Raw genomic sequence first — 14379 nt, 5'->3', positions numbered from 1 at the left:
TTCATGTAATGGTATCAGAAACGAAATTTATGAATTCAAGGATCTATTCAAGAATAATTCTATGTCAATTGGATCGGTAAATTCGGTTAAATACGTAAAAATGTATAAAAGAAAAAAATGTTATATCACTATATCGTTATATAACATTAGCTTTGTTCCTTTACTTTTTTAATGGTAAGAGTGGTAAAAGAGAAAAGTGTCAAAATTGCTCTCTCATGAACATTTTTACCAGAAAAGTAAAGGAACGGAAAATGGTAGATCCGGCAGCAATAGGGGTGTCTTTTTACTTACTAAATGTTGCTGAAACATTTTTTAGCAACTTTTCCTTTATACAACTGTCAAAATCTGCAACATTAGTAATAATTATTACTAATTATCACGTAAAAAGACACAGCTATTGTCAGAAAAAAACATAAAAAGCAATTTTCGTCTTTTATTTCACAGTTTTTAATTTAGTGTTGTCAGTGTTCGACTTTTTTCGGTTTTCGTCAAACAAAAGTCGAAAAATCAGTTCTGCCATTTTCTACCTGCAGAAATTTTGCTGGTAGCCTGTGGTAGAAGAGAAAGCCATTTTCGCTCCCTCTCCCCTCTCACTATCTTAAAAATTGCTTCCAGTTTTGCCACTTTTCGGGGTTAAGGAACGCTTTGCAGGTTAAAAATGGTAACAAATGGTTAAAATGGTAACCTCAAGTAAGTAAAGGAACACAGCTATTATGTTAAATTCAAAAGCCATTCACTGAAGAATGATAGCAAAAAAATGTCTTATCTTGTTGTATTTTGAGTAAACGAACACACATTTGGTCTGTTCCAGAACTGCAAGAATCTTCTTACAGCCAGTTTCTGTATGTCGAAAGAAGAATGTGTGCGAATGAAACACGCCCGAACTTTAGTTTTCGAAATAATTTTACCTTTGCTTTTGCTTCAAAACAAAAAACAAATTTGAAAAACACACAAGAGTTTGGACGTGTTTCTTTCGCACACATTATTCTTTCGACATACAGAAACAGGCCGTTAATTTTTACTATTTTTTCCGATAACATAAAGGGAAAAATTCAATCGTAGTAAAAAATAATAGCTTCTTGCATGTTCTGGAACAAATCAATTAAGTTGCTGCATAACTACGCGGAAGAATGTGTGCTGAAACACGATTTTCGTATGCTTTGACTTTTGACTTAAAGCCGGAAGAACATGTAACTTAAGGGGTGTTTGAATGTCATATGAGATGTCAAATTTGCTACCTGTGAATGTTGTACACATAGTGTGACCTGTTTGTTTCATACGAATATTGCAACAAAGCAAAATTGCAGAACACTTGAAACCGTGTACACTAGTTTCTTGAAATTATGCATTTTTTTTGCAAAAAATGCACAGTTTCATGCTAAAATTTCATTGAAATTACTCTAGTGTGGCCCGGGACCAATGGAACTCGATCTGGGGACGCACAATTTCATAAATTTTTTTCAATGAAATCGCTTTAATGTGGACCGGACTTACTAAATGTTGCTGAAACATTTTTTCAGCAACTTTCCCTTTATACAACTGTCAAGATTCGAAACATTTGTAATGCTTGGTTTACATTTACGAAATCCACTCGAAATCAACTGTCAATTCCTTTAAGCATGGCACTCACCTATCAGTCTGCCCGACAGCATTTGTGATAGTATGTGTAAATTTTCGAAAATTTGAAAATCTATGTGTGAAGGCCTCGTCACATAAGAGGATTTCCTGCTTAATTCATTAAAGATGTGTTCGTTTACTCAACAATTTGTACAAGTTCTGTAACTTCTTGTAGTCGGCTAGGATCTTTTGCATTGTACTGTAGAGTAAACGAGCAACATCCAGTAATACTTTATACACATTTTGAGCAAAGACATAAATACAACTAAGACTAGACAAAATGCATGCAACAAAAAAATGTTTACGAAACTTTGTATAGAAACATTACCCTTAACAGGTTGCAGTTAATTCAAAATCGCAACCAAGGAGGAACATTTCATGTAATGGTATCAGAAACGAAATTTATGAATTCAAGGATCTATTCAAGAATAATTCTATGTCAATTGGATCGGTAAATTCGGTTAAATACGTAAAAATGTATAAAAGAAAAAAATGTTATATCACCATATCGTTATATAACATTAGCTTTGTTCCTTTACTTTTTTAATGGTAAGAGTGGTAAAAGAGAAAAGTGTCAAAATTGTTCAAAATTGCTCTCTCATGAACATTTTTACCAGAAAAGTAAAGGAACGGAAAATGGTAGATCCGGCAGCAATAGGGGTGTCTTTTTACTTACTAAATGTTGCTGAAACATTTTTAGCAACTTTTCCTTTATACAACTGTCAAAATCTGCAACATTAGTAATAATTATTACTAATTATCACGTAAAAAGACACAGCTATTGTCAGAAAAAAAAACATAAAAATCAATTTTCGTCTTTTATTTCACAGTTTTTAATTTAGTGTTGTCAGTGTTCGACTTTTTTCGGTTTTCGTCAAACAAAAGTCGAAAAATCAGTTCTGCCATTTTCTACCTGCAGAAATTTTGCTGGTAGCCTGTGGTAGAAGAGAAAGCCATTTTCGCTCTCTCTCCCCTCTCACTCTCTTAAAAATTGCTTCCAGTTTTGCCACTTTTCGGGGTTAAGGAACGCTTTGCAGGTTAAAAATGGTAACAAATGGTTAAAATGGTAACCTCAAGTAAGTAAAGGAACACAGCTATTATGTTAAATTCAAAAGCCATTCACTGAAGAATGATAGCAAAAAATGTCTTATCTTGTTGTATTTTGAGTAAACGAACACACATTTGGTCTGTTCCAGAACTGCAAGAATCTTCTTACAGCCAGTTTCTGTATGTCGAAAGAAGAATGTGTGCGAATGAAACACGCCCGAACTTTAGTTTTCGAAATAATTTTACCTTTGCTTTTGCTTCAAAACAAAAAACAAATTTGAAAAACACACAAGAGACATACAGAAACAGGCCGTTAATTTTTACTATTTTTTCCGATAACATAAAGGGAAAAATGCTATCGTAGTAAAAAATATAGTACCTTCTTGCATGTTCTGGAACAAATCAATTAAGTTGCTGCATAACTACGCGGAAGAATGTGTGCTGAAACACGATTTTCGTATGCTTTCACTTTTGACTTAAAGCCGGAAGAACATGTAACTTAAGGGGTGTTTGAATGTCATATGAGATGTCAAATTTGCTACCTGTGAATGTTGTACACATAGTGTGACCACTATGAAAAATTCCATCTATCAAAATGATGTGGCAACTCATATGTACATTTTTCATTTAGGGAGCGCTCTATTCGGCCATGTATTTTCGTATGCAGTTGAGAAATTAATTGTTAGAAGAAAACAATTGTAGCAAAAAATTAAGGCAATAGGTAAAGAAAACAAAAATGCGAGTCCGATTAAAGTTTTTAACAATATAAATTGTGTTATTTGCGTGATTTATATTTTGTGGTCATATGAAATTGTATGCTAGTGTGAACACAAAAACTAAAAGTGGTATGGACTTTGACAAACATAAAGGATGTCTAATGGTTAAAAGAAGTGACAGCTCATATGACAGTGATAGATAGTGTAAACACCCCTTTAATGAATTAAGCCAGAAATCCTCTTATGTCAAGACTGATGAAAATCAAAATAGTTTTGATTTCAAAATGAACCCTCCTCATCCTGGGTGAATTGTGTTTATTTTCAAATTGTCAATATACAATTTTCAAAAACAATAATGTTTGTGAAGGAACAAAGAAAAATTTAAAATTAATTAATTTTTGGAGGAAAATTTCAAAATTTGGAGAATTGACTGAAGGCTCGGCTACACACTTGTCATGGCCCAATTACAGTTCCTCCAGCAAGCGAATTCAAAGAAAAACAAAGATTTGAAATGTCAAAATTCATAAACAGAGGCGAAAAAAATTTTTTGAGGCGAATTTCTTTTCTATCAATTCAGGTAGCTACATACAGAACCACAGTTTATACAGTTGGCCATTCAGCCCAAACTAGTTAGCCCTGACTATTTAGTTTACTGTCAAATACATAAAATACAAAGGAAATCAAATCACAATAATGAACAATCTATTATGTTTGTTGTCAAATGTTGTTAACAGAACTCTGAATGGCCAACTGTATAAACTGTGTACAGAACATTTTCCGAGAAAAAGTTGGCTAAAATAAACTATTGTGAATTAAATTCTCATACAAATTCTCATTATACGTGTACAACATTAAGTTTATTTGTTTTCTTTTTTTTCGAAATACATCTACCTCACAGCGAATTCAAATTACAAATATAAATTTTGACAGCTCAAATCTAAAGCGGGGTACACACGATCAGTTTTGACTGTCAGTTTTGCTCAAATAATCGGTTGCTTGTCAGTATGGCAGCTCACTTTTGTCAGTCATCAGGCAACCACAAAATATTTTGTGGTTGCTGGACAGTTTGACATTTATCGATATTTCAGCAACTTTCCCTTTATACAACTGTCAAGATTCGAAACATTTGTAATGCTTGGTTTACATTTACGAAATCCACTCGAAATCAACTGTCAATTCCTTTAAGCATGGCACTCACCTATCAGTCTGCCCGACAGCATTTGTGATAGTATGTGTAAATTTTCGAAAATTTGAAAATCTATGTGTGAAGGCCTCGTCACATAAGAGGATTTCCTGCTTAATTCATTAAAGATGTGTTCGTTTACTCAACAATTTGTACAAGTTCTGTAACTTCTTGTAGTCGGCTAGGGTCTTTTGCATTGTACTGTAGAGTAAACGAGCAACATCCAGTAATACTTTATACACATTTTGAGCAAAGACATAAATACAACTAAGACTAGACAAAATGCATGCAACAAAAAAATGTTTACGAAACTTTGTATAGAAACATTACCCTTAACAGGTTGCAGTTAATTCAAAATCGCAACCAAGGTGGAACATTTCATGTAATGGTATCAGAAACGAAATTTATGAATTCAAGGATCTATTCAAGAATAATTCTATGTCAATTGGATCGGTAAATTCGGTTAAATACGTAAAAATGTATAAAAGAAAAAAATGTTATATCACCATATCGTTATATAACATTAGCTTTGTTCCTTTACTTTTTTAATGGTAAGAGTGGTAAAAGAGAAAAGTGTCAAAATTGTTCAAAATTGCTCTCTCATGAACATTTTTACCAGAAAAGTAAAGGAACGGAAAATGGTAGATCCGGCAGCAATAGGGGTGTCTTTTTACTTACTAAATGTTGCTGAAACATTTTTAGCAACTTTTCCTTTATACAACTGTCAAAATCTGCAACATTAGTAATAATTATTACTAATTATCACGTAAAAAGACACAGCTATTGTCAGAAAAAAAAACATAAAAATCAATTTTCGTCTTTTATTTCACAGTTTTTAATTTAGTGTTGTCAGTGTTCGACTTTTTTCGGTTTTCGTCAAACAAAAGTCGAAAAATCAGTTCTGCCATTTTCTACCTGCAGAAATTTTGCTGGTAGCCTGTGGTAGAAGAGAAAGCCATTTTCGCTCTCTCTCCCCTCTCACTCTCTTAAAAATTGCTTCCAGTTTTGCCACTTTTCGGGGTTAAGGAACGCTTTGCAGGTTAAAAATGGTAACAAATGGTTAAAATGGTAACCTCAAGTAAGTAAAGGAACACAGCTATTATGTTAAATTCAAAAGCCATTCACTGAAGAATGATAGCAAAAAATGTCTTATCTTGTTGTATTTTGAGTAAACGAACACACATTTGGTCTGTTCCAGAACTGCAAGAATCTTCTTACAGCCAGTTTCTGTATGTCGAAAGAAGAATGTGTGCGAATGAAACACGCCCGAACTTTAGTTTTCGAAATAATTTTACCTTTGCTTTTGCTTCAAAACAAAAAACAAATTTGAAAAACACACAAGAGTTTGGACGTGTTTCTTTCGCACACATTATTCTTTCGACATACAGAAACAGGCCGTTAATTTTTACTATTTTTTCCGATAACATAAAGGGAAAAATGCTATCGTAGTAAAAAATAGTACCTTCTTGCATGTTCTGGAACAAATCAATTAAGTTGCTGCATAACTACGCGGAAGAATGTGTGCTGAAACACGATTTTCGTATGCTTTCACTTTTGACTTAAAGCCGGAAGAACATGTAACTTAAGGGGTGTTTGAATGTCATATGAGATGTCAAATTTGCTACCTGTGAATGTTGTACACATAGTGTGACCACTATGAAAAATTCCATCTATCAAAATGATGTGGCAACTCATATGTACATTTTTCATTTAGGGAGCGCTCTATTCGGCCATGTATTTTCGTATGCAGTTGAGAAATTAATTGTTAGAAGAAAACAATTGTAAATAGGTAAAGAAAACAAAAATGCGAGTCCGATTAAAGTTTTTAACAATATAAATTGTGTTATTTGCGTGATTTATATTTTGTGGTCATATGAAATTGTATGCTAGTGTGAACACAAAAACTAAAAGTGGTATGGACTTTGACAAACATAAAGGATGTCTAATGGTTAAAAGAAGTGACAGCTCATATGACAGTGATAGATAGTGTAAACACCCCTTTAATGAATTAAGCCAGAAATCCTCTTATGTCAAGACTGATGAAAATCAAAATAGTTTTGATTTCAAAATGAACCCTCCTCATCCTGGGTGAATTGTGTTTATTTTCAAATTGTCAATATACAATTTTCAAAAACAATAATGTTTGTGAAGGAACAAAGAAAAATTTAAAATTAATTAATTTTTGGAGGAAAATTTCAAAATTTGGAGAATTGACTGAAGGCTCGGCTACACACTTGTCATGGCCCAATTACAGTTCCTCCAGCAAGCGAATTCAAAGAAAAACAAAGATTTGAAATGTCAAAATTCATAAACAGAGGCGAAAAAAATTTTTTGAGGCGAATTTCTTTTCTATCAATTCAGGTAGCTACATACAGAACATTTTCCGAGAAAAAGTTGGCTAAAATAAACTATTGTGAATTAAATTCTCATACAAATTCTCATTATACGTGTACAACATTAAGTTTATTTGTTTTCTTTTTTTTTCGAAATACATCTACCTCACAGCGAATTCAAATTACAAATATAAATGTTGACAGCTCAAATCTAAAGCGGGGTACACACGATCAGTTTTGACTGTCAGTTTTGCTCAAATAATCGGTTGCTTGTCAGTTTGGCAGCTCACTTTTGTCAGTCATCAGGCAACCACAAAATATTTTGTGGTTGCTGGACAGTTTGACATTTATCGATATTTCCGAAAAATCGACAGTCAAAGATGATCGTGTGTACCCCGCTTAAATCATCTGATTTTGCTGGGCCATGACTCTTGTCATGCCCGACAGCATGACTGATATATGAATGGAACTTTTACGCATACATAAAATGAAAACTCATTTGAAATCCATTGCATTTCATCGAGTGGATTTCGTAAATGTAAACTTACTACACTAAATATTACAAATTATCGAGTACACGGGTAAGCATAGTCCCAATTTACATTAGGCGAGTTTACTTGCGGCACAAATATTTTGTGGTTGCTGGACAGTTTGACATTTATCGATATTTCCGAAAAATCGACAGTCAAAGATGATCGTGTGTACCCCGCTTAAATCATCTGATTTTGCTGGGCCATGACTCTTGTCATGGTACAATAATTCATAGGTAGGCCAGGTATGAGAATCGCCAAAAAATACAACCCTGTCACTATGGCGTAAAACGTCAAAATTGTTTTGATGAATGATATCGGATGAGTAAACAAAGAAGAAGAAGAAGACGAAATGTTGAAATGAAAACAAAACAGAGTTGAATTTTTTGATCAATAATAAATATCAACTCTGCATGTCAACACGGTTTTGACAGATTAAGCCATAACAAAAAAAAAATGTAATCAGCTGTTAGCTGTGGCCTACCTAAGAATTATTGTACCATGACTCTTGTCATGCCCGACAGCATGACTGATATATGAATGGAACTTTTACGCATACATAAAATGAAAACTCATTTGAAATCCATTGCATTTCATCGAGTGGATTTCGTAAATGTAAACTTACTACACTAAATATTACAAATTATCGAGTACACGGGTAAGCATAGTCCCAATTTACATTAGGCGAGTTTACTTGCGGCAATTGTCAGTTTGATGGAGAGAGTGGTGAGGTATATGGTAACCCTTTGCCTCTCAACACCCTCTCTCACCCACAAACTGACAATTGCCGCAAGTAAAATGGCCTAATGTAAATTGGGACATAATAGCGTTGTTCCTTTACTTTTTTAATGGTAAGGGTGGTAAAAGAGAAAAGTGTCAAAGTTGCTCAAAATTGCTCTCTCATGAACATTTTTACCAGAAAAGTAAAGGAACGGAAAAATGGTATATCTGGCAGCAATGTCAAAAAGAAACACAAAAAAATCAATTTTCGTCTTTTATTTCACTGTTTTTAATTTAGTTTTGTCAGCTTTCGACTTTTTCTTCTGTTTATCGTCTATTTGTGAAATAATCGTCAAACAAAAGTCGAAAAATCAGTTCTGCCATTTTTTACCTGCAGAAATTTTGCTGGTAGCCTGTGGTAGAAGAGAAAGCCATTTTCGGTCTCTCTCCACTCTCACTCTCTTAAAAATTGCTTCCAGTTTTGCCACTTTTCGGGGTTAAGGAACGCTTTGCAGGTTAAAAATGGTAACAAATGGGAAAAATGGTAACCTCAGATAAGTAAAGGAACACAGCTAATATCAAGTTCATTCGCCTTGTTTACAAATGTGACTTTAAAATATCTGTTGTTGTAACAATCCGCCGATGCATCTACCTGCTTATTGTGCCATGGTGGTTACCGCAAATGCATATGAATACCCGGAAATTTTGTTTCTTACATCTAATCGGTGTTACCGTTTTGAGAATACTTGGCAACACATGTGGGTAAATCAGAGTCCGTTGTACGACACACAATTTTAACATCTTTTAGAACGAAAAAGAACGAACAAGGAGAGAAACACAAATAGAGAAAATAAAGTTGGTCGTTCGAAAGCAATATGCAAAAATAACACGGATAATACGATAGTTTTTGTGTAATGTGTTGTTGCTTATTATTTTTGCGAGTAAGAGCAACATTTTTACATTAATATACATATACCCATGTACTTAAAAAAGTGTATATCTACAGGAATTTGCAGGTGGTGTGGGAAACATAATTAAAAATGGTAACAGTCATGAGACGACGTCTTAGACGAATTAAGTATTCGCAGCAAACCAATAAAAAAATTGCCCATAATAGTTATAGTGTGGAAAACTATTCATCTGAACAATTAAAACAGGCCAACCAACATGTATGTATGAAAAACTCGACCAATTTTCAGTTTGCTAAATGGAAACTTTGGAAAAACTGTCAGCAAAATCTCAAATGTATGTATTCAACAAATAGGAAAAATAGGGTAGGGGTGGTAGGAGTTTTTTTTAATTTTTATCTGTAGTTTTCATTTCAAAAATCGTAATGTTTATAAATGTGTAATACATATGTAAATACATTATGTTATGTATGTACATTAACATTTTGTATTTATGTCAAAAATTTCGTTTTCACTAAATCCAGTGCATACTTTAGGGTGTATCACTAATGAGGGTTAGTGGATATATCATTGCAAAAGAATAGAACATTGGAAAATTAAATATCAAAATTGCAAAAGAATTGTAGGCGTAGTAATATTGGAGCTAAAATTTTGTGAATTAACCCGATGATACAACGGTCTTCTTGGCTCATATAAACAAAAGGAGCAAAATGTTTTGTTTAAATGTATAAATCGAAATGACCTATTTTTTAAAGGTATATAAACTTACAAGAAGTGAAAATTTTATTGTATAAAAAATAACTAAATTAATTTATATCCAGACATTAATTTTCAAGGCTACTATATGCCTAAGCCACAATGGGTTCGTTGACCGTCGTTTCATGTCACACGTTGACACATGAAAGGTTAATTGTATTTTAATTTTGTACGACAATTAAATCAGTTTGTTGATAGTCTTTGCAACTAGAACGGTAACAACACAAAGTCCACAGAGTCATCGTGGTCTTTGGTATTTAGTTTACGGTTTCGGAAAGTGTAGGTACGTGTCGTGAGTTTATCGTTATACAAAAAAGTTTGAAATAATACGCACTGTTGTTACAGGTGTGAAATAAATACATACTCACATATGTAAAAAATGTTCCTATTTTTTAATTTTTGCTTCAATTCATGCTTGTGAAACGGCTGCACACGGTGGCAAACAGTTTGGCTGACTTCCGAAACGTCTTAAAACTTCTTTGTTCCAATTATTACTTATCAGTGACGTTTTGGATTGCAATACCCCGCATTAATTCTGTATCACAGCGATATGGAATAGAATGCTTAAGACAGTTGCAGATATTAACAAAAGCAACTGACGTTACGGAAGTCAGCCTTTTTTAAATTATGCTCTTATTAAGAAATATCGATAAATTTAGATACTTTAATTTTGTAGATTTTCAAAATGAAAACAGCGAATGTAATTTCACATCATTTTAAATTTTCTTGTTCAAGAATATTTTTTCCAATAATTATTGTTGTTGTTAAAATTAAACAAAATGTTTTGGCTTTCATTTCTATGAATTTAGATTTTCGATATTTTGAGCATACTCTATGATCATCAATGTATTTTGAACAAGGTAGACGTGACAATCAGCTGCCTTTTTACATTTTTTGTAAATTAAGTTTTTAGAATTTTGTTTCATTCTAAACCTATTATACACTTTGATTCAATTTATTTATTATTATAATATAGTAAATATAAGAAATTCCGAAAGTTAGGAAAAAATCTTATGGTAGTGGTATAAAATTAGATTAAGGACACCTCATGGATTTTTATAAAAAGTGTATCATATGTAGATATTGTTGTGTTGATTGCATTTACCTACTTATTTTGGAACAATCCGAGTTTACCATATAAGCTCGGATCAGGATGATGACAGGTAGGTCTCATCACCCTGGTCACATATATATATAAACAATTGTTGCGGAAGTCCATACTTCCCGAGATATGGACCTCTGAAGTTCCGAAATTTCCTTTGTATGTAACTTCGCTATTTTTGAACGGATAATGATAATAAACTATCATATGTATGTATATCCCAGCAAAATTTTATGGAAGTGGTTCCATGAGATGCCATGATTTCACTGGATCTTTTGCATTGGTTCTAATGAAGTCGTGAAAGATCCGATCTTTTCATCAGCATTTGAAACCATTCGAAGGAAGTCGTGAAAGATCCGATCGTTTCATCAGCATTTGAACCAATTCAAAGGAAGTCGTGGTAGATCCGATCTTTTCCTTAGCATTTGAACCCATTCCATCGATCCAATAGAAATGAATTTTTACACATGTATATATTCTTTTATTTATCTAAATATGTACGTTTAAAGCAATGTAAGATTTATTATGCTAGGAATTCCCAATCATTGAGCTAAAAGTAGAGTCGAACTGCACTCTTTGGTATTAGTCGTGTTCTTTCACGTGCCTGAGGTTACCAGTTTTTACCCGCAAAGTGTTTCCTTACTTTTAAAAGCATACAATTTATATGAGAGCAGTTCACCACTTTTACCATTATTGGAACAATTACCATTTTTAAAAGTAAGGGAACAGACCAATTATAAAAGTTTCCTTGCCTGCTCTAGAGAACCCTGCTCAACAAGTCCATTTGTAGATCCCTACAAAACAACAAACATTTCCAAAACGTTGTAAAATAAAATTCATAAAATAGTAATCTGCAGTTGGAGTCAATGTCGAAATCTGCACTGCACTGATGGGAAGTAAAATCCGTTTGTAAGATGAATCAAAACCTGTTGCGGAGGAAGTAAACTCTGTTGCGTGCAGCGGCGGTGTTTAGACTGCAACAGCTGGGACGGCCGGAAGTCAAGTTTCTCACTTAAATTTACAACCTGTCGCTCAAACACATCGTTCCCGAAGTCTGGAAAATAGGCCAGCTACTGAAGCCCGAAAAGGATGCCAGCAAAGGTGAATCTTACAAACCGATTTCGCTTTTGTCGACCGTAGCAAGGACCCTTGTGGCTATAGTTCTTTCAGCATCAGAAATAACTTTCCAGTTGCCGATCAATAGCATAGGATCCGTAGGCAGCACAACAACTGCGCTGAAGGCCATCTCCATCTCCATATTAGCAGAGGACTCACTCAGAGCAAGCCATGCTCATAATCTAGAAAGAGAAGTCTAACGTTAAAAGAGAGAACCTCTAGATCAACAAGCCTTTCAACCAGATGCAGTAAACAGTTATCGTGTGAATGCGGTCCTTGGAGAACATCTACCATCTATCGCAGCTGAGAAGCGCCAGCTGTCAGGACAAACCAGAGTAGTTTTGGGTCAATACGCTCGAGATGGTGCAGCCGTCAAAATTCCTATAGGGCAAGTACTGATGACACCGTGGAAAACATCTGCCCAGCATACAGCACAGGCCCCACGACACACTGCTCCTTTTCAATTGCCCTACCAATCCTGCTAAGAAACTTAAGTTTGCAGCTTTGTGGTTACAAACCATATAAATAGCGAAATAGCCACATTCTTACGACTGTTAGACCCAGAGTCAGATTAAGCAGAAAAATGAGAATACAAACATATTAACTACTGTTACAACAACGAGAACAAACTGCAATTATAGTTGTAAACTTTATGATGATAAATAAATTATAGTTATTTCATTAATTCCTTTGAATTAATAAAATAAAAAAAATTAAAATCATTTTTCAATACAGCATTTTCCATTTTCCGAACAAGACGTGAATTACATGCCAAAGGGTTGGTGAAAATGACATGCCAAAGATTAGTGAAAGTGCTATTCTTGGGAATTGGTTAAGATGGCATGCCAAAGGATTGGTATAGATGCCATGCCAAAGGATTGGTATAGATGCCATGCCAAAGAATTGTTGAAGATGCCATTCCATCGAGTTAGTAAAGATGACATGCTTAGGATCTGAAAATGAATTGCATCTTTTGGGGGTCACGCTCTTGTAAAAAGAATGAGTGAAGATGCTGAAAAAATGACATTCCATTTCACTTGCACCCATTCTTGAATAGCATCTTTGGCATCGAACATTTTGCTGGGTATATTTTATTATAAATAGACGGTCTTCGGCTGGGGATTTAAGACTTTTTCTATGGACAGGTGCAAAGGGGATTTAAGGCTTTCACCCTCACCCATGGACAGGTGCAAATCTAGGGAACGGGAACAAAATTTCCTTTAAAATCATAAATTTTTGTCTAAATAGTAGGCCTATATATAACAAGGGAAATTTCGGAGGCCCATATCTCGGGAAGTATGGACTTCCGCAAAAAAGTTTATATATATTTGTGATCAGGGTACGTGACCTACCCAGCAAAATGTTCGATGCCAAAGATGCTATTCAAGAATGGGTGCAAGTGAAATGGAATGTCATTTTTTCAGCATCTTCACTCATTCTTTTTACAAGAGCGTGACCCCCAATAGATGCAATTCATTTTCAGATCCTAAGCATGTCATCTTTACTAACTCGATGGAATGGCATCTTCAACAATTCTTTGGCATGGCATCTATACCAATCCTTTGGCATGCCATCTTAACCAATTCCCAAGAATAGCATTTTCACTAATCTTTGGCATGTCATTTTCACCAACCCTTTGGCATGTAATTTTCACGTATTGTTCGGAAAATGGAAAATGCTGTATTGAAAAATGATTTTCATCTTTTTATTTTATTAATTCAAATGAATTATTGAAATAACTATAATTTATTTATCATCATAAAGTTTACATCAATAGCAGTTTCTTCTCGTTGTTGTAACAGTAGTTAATATGTTTGTATTCTCATTTTTCTGTTTAATCTAATGGTTTGTAACCACAAAGCTGCAAACTTAAGTTTCTTAGCAGGATTGGTGGGGCAATTGAAAAGGAGCAGTGTGTCGTGGGTGCCTGTGCTGTATGCTGGGCAGATGTTTTCCACGGTGTCATCAGTACTTGCCCTATAGGAATTTTGACGTCTGCACCATCCCGAGCGTATTGACCCAAAACTAATCTGGTTTGTCCTGACAGCTGGCGCTTCTCAGCTGAGATAGATGGTAGATGTTCTCCAAGGACCGCATTCACACGACAACTGTTTACTGCATCTGCGACTGCATTCGTGTGAATGCTACTTAAACCTGGTTGAAAGGCTTGTTGATCTGGAGGTTCTCTCTTGTAACGTTAGACTTCTCTTTCTAGATTATGAGCACGGCTTGCTCTGAGTGAGTCCTCTGCTAATATGGAGATGGCCTTCAGCGCAGTTGTTGTGCTGCTTACGGATCCTATGCTATTGATCGGCAACTGGATGGAAGATATAGCCACAAGGGTCCTTGCT

The 14379-nt window shown here is 34.5% G+C and overlaps 1 protein-coding gene across 2 annotated transcripts in view; it reads left to right on the top strand.

Moving 5' to 3' along the window:
* Positions 1–8870: 8870 nt before the first annotated feature.
* The window catches only part of unc-13, a 32505-nt gene continuing 26996 nt past the window's right edge, over positions 8871–14379 (top strand). The window contains exons 1-2 of one of the 2 annotated variants that reach the window (XM_073968724.1): positions 8871–9087; positions 9153–9391. The gene's annotated coding sequence lies outside the window, so the exon portion shown is untranslated. The remainder of the gene's footprint in view (positions 9088–9152; positions 9392–14379) is intronic. The other variant, XM_073968725.1, reaches the window with a different exon arrangement.

This window comes from Musca autumnalis, unplaced genomic scaffold (assembly GCF_047663935.1).
Source record: "Musca autumnalis isolate F117 unplaced genomic scaffold, ASM4766393v1 scaffold_2, whole genome shotgun sequence".
NCBI lineage: Eukaryota > Metazoa > Arthropoda > Insecta > Diptera > Muscidae > Musca > Musca autumnalis.
This window is presented reverse-complemented; position numbering and strand designations above follow the sequence as displayed.